Below are 12,747 nucleotides of genomic sequence, written 5' to 3'. Positions count from 1 at the left end.
AACAAAGTGGGGTGGGCTTGAGGCGAGGCCAGCTTCTCCCTCTGACCTTCTTCCTATTTCACGTCCATGTGTGGACTCAGATGCTTCTGCACCCATGATGCAGCAAACCTAATAGTTCCATATAATAATGGATAATGTTCGGCTTGATTATATTACAAAAATCCCAGAAGTTTTGACAAAAAAAAAATCTTCTTTAGGTCCGCCTCTTTTTCCCTCTTTCTTTAACAATAATAAGTGAAGCATGGAACCAAAGCAACATGGAAACAAAGAAGAAAAACCTTAAGAAGTCACACTGATATTCTGCAGGAAGTTCCTGACTGGGGGTCCAGACCTCCCACACCATCCCATCCTGTCCATCCAGAGACGACTCTCCCACCTGTGTCCTCAGAGTCTCAAGGTCATCATGGCGCCCTGGGAGACAACTGGTGTGGCCCAGGAGGGGTGCCCACTGGACTCTGCTGCCCCAATTTCCCAGTTCTTCTCCTTCACGGGCTGGGAACCGCTCCTTGGCCCAGGCCTGGACCCAGCAGCACTTGCCATCAGTGGTTATTTCCTTAGTTCTGCGTTAAGGCTGACCTCCCGTAGCACAAGTGCCACCCCAGCAGCTGGCAGGACCCTCCATCTTGACCTGCAAATCCTTCCTCATCATTTGGTCAATTCTAAGCTCCCCAAGAACAAGGCCTGCCTCTATATAGTGCTGCTCATCACTAAACGTGAAGTATATAATCGCTACCTGTTTGTGGAAGATAGGGACGAAGATTGCTTCTAAGGAAAAAAAAAAAAAAAACCCAGGATATTCTTCATTATCGAGCATAGCAACATTATGTTAGGACATGGGGGACACTGTTTCTAGAAGATCTCTTCACGAAATTATATAAAATATGCATGCTCTTTGGACAGTTAAATCACGTCAGAGAAAAGACTAATGGAACAATGGATATGTTATACCTCAAAAGAGCCCTCTTTTGTTGTTACTATGGGGAGGCATAAGAAATTGCCGGTGCTAAGATTAGTGTTTGATTTGGCACAGAAAGCATTCTCATTGTGTCAAAATCAAACAAAATTGCTTGGGATGCTTTCTTATCTTGAAGTTCATCGGACTGACTGTGACGACTCTAAGTGGCATTCTCTTATCATTTTATTTCTTAACATACACAAGGTACCTGATTTATACTCTGGGGAACAATCAGGAGATTTTCATTCCTGAATGAATGTGATTTACATTGGCAAGGGCAGCAAAATGTCCATCAAAGGTAGAAAATCGGGTGGGGTGGGCGCTTCCCTTCTTTCATTTCAAAAGGCCTATTTTGTAGAGATGGCAGCTGACCAGCATAAAGTGGCCAAAGGCTATGAAAATGCTCTATTTTTCTACAAACAAGCCATTATAAGAAACCGTTCCTGAACACTGACAGCGGAAGGAAACCTGGAAGCCCGCGTCCCTCAGTGTTCAACGGCATCTCTCCCCAGCCCTGAGAGGGCAGCTCCCTCCTCCAGCCATCGCCTCCTCTGAAGCAAGGGGGCTTCCATGCTCTGCCTGCTGCAAGGAGCTCCCCAGCTGTGCAGATGGTGGCACGGGTGCTCATGGCTGCCTGGGGGACCTGGGTGGTTGTGGATGTGGCCACTGACTGTCCCGTTGTAAACTGAGACACCTGTGGCCTCTTCCCCAGAAGTTAAGACTGAGAAACTGAACAACACACTTTTACAAAACAACAGAAAATCTCAAGGAAATTAGCATGGGATGTACAGACATTCCTGAGATGCAGTTGGAGCGCAAGGCATTACACCTGTGCTCCAACGAGGTGTAACGCTGTTAGAAAAGCAGGCGGGTCTCTTCTGAGGTCTCTCAGAGTCCTGCTTTGAATTCAGTTGTGTCTCCTGAACACGCTGAAGTGCTAACTCCTGACAATGGGTTGTGACCTTATTTGAAAACAGTGCTTGCAGAGATGATCGGGTTACCATATTTTCCTGGGCCATGACTGCTGTCTTTGAGAACAGGAGAATCTGGACACAGACAGGAAGAGGGCCTGTGATGAGGGAGGCAGTGCCTGGCGCTACACTTGGTGCTCGCCGAGGAGCGCCAGAGAGTGGCAGCAGCAGCGGAAGCAAGAGACCAGGCCCTGCCTAGAGAGCACTCACCTGCTGACACCTGGATCTCAGAATTCAAGCCTGCGGAAGTGAGAGAGAATACGGCTCTGTTAAAGGCTCATGGTGCTGCAGCCCCAGGGGACAAACCCGTGGAAGTGACTCTTGAGGGACTCAGTTCTCCCCACCACTTGCCCCTATGCCTAGCACATCAAGTCAGGTCACAGCGCACAAACCCCTCAGTTTCCTGCATGTGGTGCTTGCAGACTTTTTACATCCACAGACACCCTTACTGACGTCCTCATGTTTCGCAGCCTCATCTGCAGGGAGGAGGCACCAACCATGCCCAGAGGTTATGGAGGCAAGGATGGGCCAAGAAAATACATCACACCTGAGTTCCATGTCCTTTTCAGGTTCCGAAGGCAGCGACCTCTCACAAGTTCTATGGCCGTTCTCAGTTTCTCTTTGGGGTTTTCTTCTTGTCAGCTGGTTACCCTCAACTCACCTGTGAGCCCACTGTCTCCTCTCAGAGCAAAGTAACCTGAGAGTCCATCTGAAGGCATAAGGGCAATGGAGGTTGACCTCCGAGCCCTGTGCCGTACGGATTTCTCAGGTCCCAGCGATCTTTCCAAACTTAGCTCTTCCCTGTCCTTTCTTTTTTACTTGTTTGCTTGTTTGTTTTGCGGTGCTGAGGATTGAACCCAGGGTCTTGGGTTTGCGAGGCAAGCACTCTACCCACTGAGCTACATCCCCTGCTCCTGCCCTTTCTTACAGAGCTCAACTGCAGCATGCTTTGTTCCCGTGTGACTGGCGGGATCATTCCCTCCAGAGCATGGGCACCAGCAACACCCCTATGTAGGGTTATTTCCAATTACCAAGAAGAAAGACTAGGCAAAGACAGAGATCAACCAACCTGGGGGAGACGGGGCTGTGGGGCCTGAGGTGAGCTAGTGTTCTCACCCCAAACTTTCTCTGCTAGCAAGTATCTGGCCTCACACACCAGTGCTCATGTGATATTGGCCCAAAACAACCCTGGATCATATTATTTTAAACATGATATATGAAGAGCTAGCTCAAAATCAAGTATACCGCAGAGCAAGTTTCTAGGAATAAGGAAAGTTTTTCTTTTTTTTTTTTTCCCCTGTGTTGATATACCTGAGATGGACAGAGGAAAGACCAGTAAAACCTGTCTGTTTGTCTTGACAGGTTGAATTCATCAGATCCCACCGTCAACATCACAGAAAGCCATAGTAGTAGCAGGGGGGTCTATTTACTTCCCCTCGAGGGGGTCACTGTCCCAAGTCAAAAAGATGTCACAGGCAGAGTGCATGGCCAACATTCCCAATGCCTTAAATAAACAATTTTCAACTCGAAGAGCTGTGTTTCCAGGCTGACTTTCGACACGCACATTGATGAGAATTTTCATTATGTTCAAATTGAATTCGTGGGACACAATTTTACTCCGTGGGACTAAAACTACTCCTTTGAGATGCATGGGGATTCCTGAACTACACATTTAATGAACCAACAGCTCTTGTTTTACAGACTGGCTGGGCTGGTTCCCTTTGCTTTCTAACACAGGAGTGAGTCCAGCCAATTGCAAACACCTCTTACATTGATTCATTCTAGCGAGAGATGGAATGTTTATAGATAAAGCACTTTCCCACTTTTATGAAAATGATGAGTTATCAACCTTTTGCTTGAAGGCACAGGATACAGCCCATCTTCACTGAGGTCCATTAAATATGCCAGAGACCCAGCTGTCAATAGCATTGTGGAGTAAATTTAATTTCCAGAGTCAATATAGAGCCAGCTGCATTAAGCATAAGATAATTCTGGCACATTATTAATTTGAGTGGCCGTGTACGGCATTGTCTAGACAAGATATAAGCCCAAGTTTTCATAGGCAATCTGTACATAAAATGAAGTAGGCCAAGGTTGTAAAGAATACTAATAACAGTGATCTGGCTTATTAACCAATATTGATTGCTTTATGTGGACATGCTCCACAAGCGTCAGAGGTGAAACGTTGGTTTGGCACTTGAATTCTTGTTCCAACAAAACAGTAAATATTCCACAGGAGTAGCAGGGTGCATGATGTGGAGGCTTTCTTTAAAGAAAGATAACAACTGAATTTGCAATTGTCAAAAATTGATAGCGTGACTATGGATTTATGTACACGGGAGACGCTGTGGTTATTAATATGCGCCGTAGCTGGCAGCACTTACTGTTGGTGATGTTTTTGATTAGTTATTGCACACTCCAAGTGCTGCCCAGAGACTATTCTTTCAGAAGATTGTCCTTTTGGTCCTCCCCTGCTCTGCCTTATGCTACATCAGTCACTGATATCAATTACGGGCCTCCAAATTGGGTGTGGTTTACCATTTCAAGGTCGATAACAGCCCACTGACCCATCCCACACAGCTCTAGCAGGATCAGCACTGCAGGTCCCCAGAAACAAGGTCGAAGCACTCACTTCCCTGTCCTCAGCTGGAGCCAGGACTCGGTCCTCGCTTGTCCTCTAGAGTGCAAGGGCTTCCCCAACACCAGCAGCCCAGCCTGCCCGGCCCCGCAGTCGTGGTGTGCAGCCCTTGGGTGGCACCTGGGGGAAGCACCCTGCACTCGGGAGACAGACTCTTCCACTTTCAAAGCCTGTAACTCAGAGCAAGACGTGTGTCGTGTTTTTCTTTTGATTTTTTTTTGCTAAGCTGCCCTGGTTGAGCTCTGGCTGTGGATCCTCCAGCCTCTGCTTCCCAAGAGGCTGGGATCACAGGTGTGTGCCACACCTGGCTTCAGCAAAACAGTCCACGCTTTCGTGAAGCGCTTTCTTCTGGTTTGAGGAAAGAAGAGTATTGACTTACGCGTCAGGCTGGGTCCGACAAGAAAAGGAAATCGCTCTAGGTATTTTGAACAGAGGGAAGAGAAAGCAGGAAATGTGTTACCCTGACAAGAAAAGAGCAGCAGCTGGCAGCGGGGTAGTGGCGGTGAAGAGCCCGAGGCAGCCAGGCCGGGCAGCTCCACCCGCTGCCACTGGGTCGGGACCAGACAACCACACCGGGAGCGGAGGAGGGCGAGGACCCTGGTGGGGGCTGCCCAGCGACAGCGATGCCTCAGGTCGGAAAACAGGTCCTGGAGCAGACAAGGCAGGGACCCCGAGGCAGGGGAGCTGTGGAAGGTCCTCCCCACGATGCCGCCTCAGCAGCAGCGGGAAGAGCACTAGCCAGAGACAAGAGGAGGGGAAATCTGGTTCCAAAGAAGGAGCAGCCTGTTTTCTTTCATATTATCATCAATACAAAAACTGTTTTTCTTCATCCTTTGTTAAAATAATCAGAAGAGGTAGATGTTATCAGAACAGAGTTCAGTCTAGGAACGAACAAGACAATCTGGCAGGGTCAGAGCTGTCACGCCTCACAGGTGCTCCGGAGGCCGAGGAGAGTAGGCACAGCACCGGGAGCAGGGGCGAGAAGATCCACATCCTAGCCTCGGACGGCTCACTCGCCACACCATCGCACGTCGACGGGAGACCCAGGAAGAGGAATCCATGCAGGTGGTTTTAATAAGCGAGTTCCATGCCTAGGAAATTAAGACACCTTCAGCTGAGAACATTTCTTTCTTTTCCTTTCTTTCTTCATAATTCCAAATCTGTTCGTGTCGAGTCTCACACCTAAGAGCTTATGTATCCTTGGGGGAGCTTGCATTACTCAGTGAGACTTGCCTTAATCAGTGAAAGGTCTGTTTTCTGGTTCAATGTTCACCATTTACTGGAGGCCTGAATTTGGTAAGTCCAGCCAGCTTTTCCTAATGCTTGACTTACCAATTTTAACTTATGTTTTTCAATATAAAAAATTCAAAATGCAACATTAAGTCACAAAATCTTCTGTTTATGTGAGGTAGCAATCCCTTCCAGAAAATCCAACACTTTTGAGAATGAATTTAATCTGACAAATTTCTATCCAGTGTCTGCCTTCAAACAAGCAAATGCTTAAGCAATTTGATAAACACTTTATTAATTTGCAAATATTATTCTTTAAAAGATCAATTTGTGTACTTCTGTCTCTTCCAATAGGTATCCAGACACTTTGCAATTTGTATAATGGAATAATTAGGTGAAGTGTGAATCTGAAGCAAAGCAAATAAGCAGAGAACAATGTAAAGAAAAAGTGTCCCTGATATTGTGTTCCTTAGGCCTCCTTGAGTGACAGTGGTCAAACCATTGGTCTTAGGCCTCTGGTGAACCAGGAAGAAGGGCAAATTCAACCATTTCTGGTTGATCTCAGAGCTAACGTAGCACGCTTGCTCTAGAAGGGCACTCTGCAAATGCCGCTGCAGGGACACCCTTGGCACAGTGTGTGGAGCAAATCCAACTGTCTCAGTCTCGTGAGGGATTGAGCTGGGTGGCATGAGAGAGGCTCTGTTGCTTACCAGGGCAACCAACGTGCAGCAGGATGCTCTAGGCCGGGGCTGGCTAGTAGCCTGGGGCTGTTTTGTGCAGCCCTCAAGCTAAGAATGTTTTTTTTTCCTTTTTTAAAATAATTTTGAAGGGTTATAAAACATAACTAACAAGTAACAAATAACAAGAGAATCCTCAAAACCTTAGAGATAAATATCTATCATTTACAAAAAAAAAAAAAAAAAAAAAAAAAAAAAAAAAAAAAAAAAAAAACGAATATTCTAAGGGACCAAAACATTGACCTTTAAGATGGGAACTATTAAATGGCCAATCCTGATTGACTAAATGATTGATGTCATGATCCAAAACTATGTTTTGAGTCCCTACTAAGAGATCCAGGGGGAAAATACTGGTTAAAACAGGCAGAAATTCCTGCCTTTGAGAAGGAAACAGAAAGCAGATGAGTACAAGCAAACCCAGCTAGTCTTCCTACACAGTCAGCCTCCTCCACTGCCCAGATCACTATAGCAGCAACCCTCACTTAGCATTGCACACAAGTCTAGAAGCACGTGAGGGACCAGTCGGCCCCTGCGTTCACGCACGAGCAAGGCAAGCTGAGCCGTCTGGCCTCCGGTCCCCGTGTCTTCCCTCCTGCTTGTGAAATTAACATGGAGACTCAGCCATACTTTTTGAAGTCATCTCCATGAAGAAGACAGTTTCAAGGACACACATGCCACTCAGGAAGACTCTAGTGGGCTAGCTTGATCCCTGCATGCTGTCCCTTCCACCTCATTCTCCTAAAGAAATTAAATCAAGGGAAGAAGACAGATCTCATCATAGGACACTGGACAGTCACCTGGCAAAGGGCCTGTTGTGGGCAGTGGGTAGGCATGGAGGCCACCATGCAGTCCACCAGCGCAGTGGAGAGACAAGTCTGCAGACAGCTGATGCCCACCGCAGAAACGATGCAGCGACCTGAGGGGATGGGCAGGTGGGCGTGAGGGGCTTCCAGTGAGGACTCAGAGCTGGCGGGGACTGTCCAGGTCTGCAGCCTCCTCAACTCCAGCTGTGTCCCGGAGGGCCCCACTCAGTGGCCGCAGCTTCCCTTCTCCAAGTGGGAATCAAAGGGCTCGGTTCCCTCAACCGAGCTGTGGCGTGGGGTTCAGGGAGGTTTTCCTTCAGAAAGCAGCGTTTGAGAGCACACTGTAATTTGTTTCAAAGCAGAGAATTTATTCATAGTAAGCTCACGATTTAAATGCTTTGCTGATAATCGCTCCTTTATCAGTCTTCAGTAGAACGGACAAATTCTCCTTGGAGGATTCATATCACTGAAATAAAGACGGTGATGGTGACATACGGGAGGAATCACAATAACCAGAGTGGCTGTATCAAACTCGGGGCGGCTTCTCAATAAGCATGGGATCTACAGCACGAGAAAACTAACTCGTCACTACTTTAATTAGGGCTAAGCCTGGGTTCTGACAGTCTAGGGACGGGGCATCCAGCAGCCGGGGTGTGCAGACACCGGGGGGTCTTTGGCCTGCACAGGGACACGGGAATGCTCCATGTGAACACAAAACGAGGTTTTCCACACCGCATGACAGTGTGGGCCAGATGTGTTGGCAGAGAACCCTGAAACTCTTGGTTCAGCTGAAGCTGTTTGCCACCTGCAGAGACGAAGCCTTTCTCCTTAGAAGGATATCCTCACTGTCTATTCCTGAAATGTGCTTTCCCTGGAATCTCGTGACACATTTAGTCTCCAGCAATCATTTCCTGAGTGAAGATGACTCAAGCTGACTCTAGTGTTTTGCATACAACACTTTGTATTATCTGTTTATAGGGAGCCCACTAGGAACCTCTGCTGCCTGCTTTCCTCGCTTTCTTGAAGTAGGCACAGTCACTGACCCCTGTGAGGCCGCCTCCCTCCCCCTTTCAAGTGTCCTTTTCTCGGTTTTTGCGGAGGATTATCTGGGTGCTCCCCATCACGACTCTAAATCATTCATGCATTTTTATCAGTGTCTTCGCACAGCCTGATGTCTCCTTCATTCCTTTTGACTGCTGCTCTGCACAGACCAGATGTTTTCACTGAGCTACGATGATTTTTAGATTTTATTCTCAGGAGGCTACAGTAATTCAGAGCCCTTCAGCATAGATGAGGCATTTAATTTATTCCTTCCAGTAAGTTCCACCTAGTGCTTCCCAGCAGCAGATTTCCTCTGCCGTCATATTGCCCAATGGCGGGTTTGTTCAGCTCATCCAGAACGGTGCACCTGCTCATTGGTCTTGAGTAACCTTGTAATTCTGTGTCCTGGGTCCACCTCCTCCTGTTGCTGCCCAGTTTCGTTTAACATTAGTGGCCAGGCAACGCTGTCCCCAGGCTGACTGCACTTTGGATTCTGGTGGGCAGAGAAGGAAGAGCGGGAAAGTGGATCTCCAGTTCCAATTTCTGCAGATCTTACCAACCAACCTTGCTTGCACAAGAAGGGAAGTTTGAGCCCTGGTCTTATCAGCTGAGCCTCTGGACCCATCAGGCCTGGGTGGCTGAGTCATTCCTCTGCTTGTTCCCCACTCCCCTGCCCTCCAGGACAAAACCTGTTTGTAGATTCTGATGTGATTCCAGCCTGGTCAATTTCTTGGGTACCCCAGTGAATAGTGTCTTAGCGAGAAAGTCAAAAGACTTCCACACATGCTTGGGTTTCGCTCCCCTTGGTGCTTCCTCCAGGGATTCTGAGACTGGGGTTCAGGAAGGTGAGGACACCCCAGAGGGTCTGAGAGAGCATGGGGAAGGCAGAGGGCCACTGAGACAGCAGGTCGTGATGGGCTTCCAGAGCCCAGCCCTTCTGCAGCCTTCTCCATGCGCAAAGCTCAGGAAGTCTTTCTTCCAGCCAGATTCTGAGCCTTGCACTTGGGCAGAAGCAGCACAGAAGACAAATCCAGCAAAAGCCAGAGCTGAAGGGCAGCTGGCTTGTGACCACAAACCAGGTTCTGCTCACTGCTTTCCTGTCATGTGCTGGTTTCCCCCGTTGCTCTGTCTGTGCCAGTGTTTGCCCCGCCTCCTCCCTTGGCAGCGTGTCCTCCAGGGCTGTGCAGCCTGCAGCCTCCTAGTCCAGCATCTCTTGCTGCCTGCCCCTCCTCACACTCCCCACCTCCCCCGACGCCACACTGCTCACCGCTCAGGACTCAGGAGGGCAATTGACCTGATGACGGGGGTCCCGGTCCTCCCTCATTGTGGTTTCACTTTGTGTAGCTTCAGAAGCCTGTGGTCATCTGCAGCTCACCTCTCCCATGCCTGATGCGGGAATTAAAGTTCAACCCTGGGTATGTAGGCTCAGGGAAGCCAGTATGTGCCTGCTGGATGCCCTCCGGGCTTTAGGCATCCACTGGGGTTTGGAAGGTTTGCCACGAGTAAGGGGGCCTGCGGTGTGCACAGGAAAACCCTTCCAGTTACCCAGCACCCCTTTCTTTGTGTCTCACCTGATATCCTCTGGATCCTTCTGGTATCCTGCTGTGCAATTCAACAACCACGACGCCACAAGTCACCACCCTCTGTGACTGAATCCTGTATTCTTAGTCTCCTAACAGTTCTTGTTGCTTCCCCTTTTGGTCATGCCCACCTGTTCCTGAAGAAGCAGGGGTGCGCACACGCGCACACACACACGCATTTAGATCCTGTTGCTTCCTTGCTCAAAATTCCCTGAAGGTCTCCTATATCCTTTGAATACAAGCCAGTGGTCCTGACCATCACCCAAAGGCCCCGCACCACAGCCTGCTGCAGGTCCCCTGTGCTGGGCCACGAATATCCACCTTCCTCCTTCCTCTGCCCCCTCTTCCCATTCCTGTCACTCTCTCCGGGAGGGACAAGGGCTACCGACCGAGAGTTTAAAGGGTCTTTAAAAGTCTCTGCCCAAGAGGACTATGTAAAGAAGGCTGAGGAATTATTGGGAGAAAAATTGTTTATGAGTGAAGGAAAGGACAAGTTCCAATATATTCACTGGGAAAAAAAGAGTTATTCACAATGCATAAAAAAATGCAGAACACTGGAGAAAACTGCTGGCTAAATCGTAATCAAGGAGTGTGTGCGAGGCGTCCGTGTGGGTGTGGATGAGACTGGGGAAAAAAAAACAACGTGTTCTCAGGGTAAGAAAAGAATGGTTGTCGTTTTGAATTTATTTTCATGTCCTTTCATTTTTGACAATGAAATAATAGAAAAATGAGCAAAGTTCCCTTTCTGAAGCTAGCCACTCGGGCACAGTGGGGACCGGTTGCCATGTAGTTGGGGCAACTCTCAACATTCTGAGACCATCGGTATGGACAGATGTCCTTGCAACGAGCTCCTGCCCAGGCCATTGAGTGTGACAATTCCACCCTAGGCAGGAACAAGAGGAGGCAGAAGGTAGAGACACAGGGGTGACAAGTCAAGTCAGCGGACGGAGAGACCTGGGAGGAAAGTGGAACACGCAGAGGTGCAGAGTGGGGATAGGCAGCCACCGAGACCCTGACCTCACCTGCCTGAGCCCCTGTGGACCTCGCCCCAGCCTGATCTAGGTGGGCGTCCAGTGCGCACGAGAAAAGCTTCGGTCAGAGCTGTTGAGGAAGAGTGAGCCCGTTTGACTCTCCAGCTGCTGAGGCCTGGAGAGCTGCCCAGGTTCTCACTTTGACACCTGGGCTGGGTATCCACATGGGTGTTAATCCCCCAACCCGCCCCCCAAAATCCCAAACTAATTTGTGATCTTACTTTAAACAGACATTTCTCATGTCTTTGCTGCTCGAAACCACATTTATTTCTTTACAAACACTTTGAATTCAAATGCACATGAAATGTATCTCAAAGGTGGCAGAAATGGCTGAAATTAAGTGCTCACTAAATTACTTGCGGAACTCATCAAAGGTGCCTTTACCTTTGATCTTAGTCTAACATGAAAATGTTTCTCCTAGAGTTCTTATTATCATCAGAGAAAAAATACCAAGATTGTCTTTATTAGTGGGATTTTCTTATTAGTAGAATGCTTTATATCAATGTTTCAATTGCCCTTTTTCATTTATGAAGTAATTGAGTAGCAGAGAGGTTGAACCATTGCCAATGAAGACGCGGCAGGGGAGGGGGAGGTAGCACCCAGGAACCGTGATGCTAGGCCACACTGAATCCCGTGTCCAAGCTTGCATTAGTGAGTAGAGAAGACCAGGGTGGGGAGCCCCAGGCTGGGGGTGATATCGGTTTTCCACGACTGTGATCACAAACTACCACAAATGAGTGACTTAGGACAACAGAAATGTATTCTCTGACCGTCTGGAAGCAACAAGTACCCACCAAGGAGCTAGCAGGGCTATGCTCCCTACAAGTGCTCTGAGGGTGAATTTCTCCTCGCCTCTTCCAGCTCGCAGCGGCTCCTGTGGTCCCTGCCTTCGGGCTGCACCTTGCCAACCTGGCAGCCTTGTTCCCAGACCTTCTCCTGTGCTCCCCTCTCTTATAAGGGCACCTGTCACTGGGTTAAGGCTGGCTCTAATCCTGTATGACCTCTTCTTAACTTGACAACTATAAGACCCTATTCCAAATAAGATTACCTCCCAAGGCTTTGGGTAGGCATGGATTTGGAAGTAGGGACACCATTCAACCCAACAAATAACAATGTCTAGGAAGCAGACAGTGAGGACATGTGATTCCAATACAGTTTATGGCCAGAACTGCACAAGTGGCACTGTTGATTCAATTTGCATTTGCAAAATACCACTTGGGAAAACAAATATATAAGTATCTACAATATTTTAAGTATTTTTCAATTACAAAGATAATGCTTTCCTACTGTTAGATAAATAAAATGAGAGAATCATGGGAAAATAGGGAGAAATCCATTAGGTGACAGTGTGACATGGCAGGTCAGCCACCCGCCATGCCATGCTTGCAGAGTGGGGTACATCTAAACGTGTGACGGGAAGGGGGCCCAAAATATGCTGACGGGAGTGGCACATCGGAGACTGTGGGCCAACTGCATCAGGAAGCCTGCTGATATTTGCTTACAAGCACTCAGTCAAATGACCATGTGTCTGCAGCTAGATCAGTTTTTCTTGCATGCTAATGTATTTAGTCTTTGCAAGTGCATGGGAATATTCCAGTTTTATAAATATGATAAATGATGAGACTGAGGCTCGGAGGCACCGTGTGTCCTGGTCAAGGTCACCAATATGTCATGCAGGAGCCTGTTATGGTTTGGATGTGAGGTGTGCCCCCAAAACTCACCTGTGAGACAATGCAGGAAGGTTCAGAGGAGAAAGAATTG

Source organism: Sciurus carolinensis, chromosome 6 (assembly GCF_902686445.1).
Source record: "Sciurus carolinensis chromosome 6, mSciCar1.2, whole genome shotgun sequence".
Taxonomy (NCBI): Eukaryota; Metazoa; Chordata; class Mammalia; order Rodentia; family Sciuridae; genus Sciurus; species Sciurus carolinensis.
Note: the sequence above shows the minus strand (reverse complement) of the source record.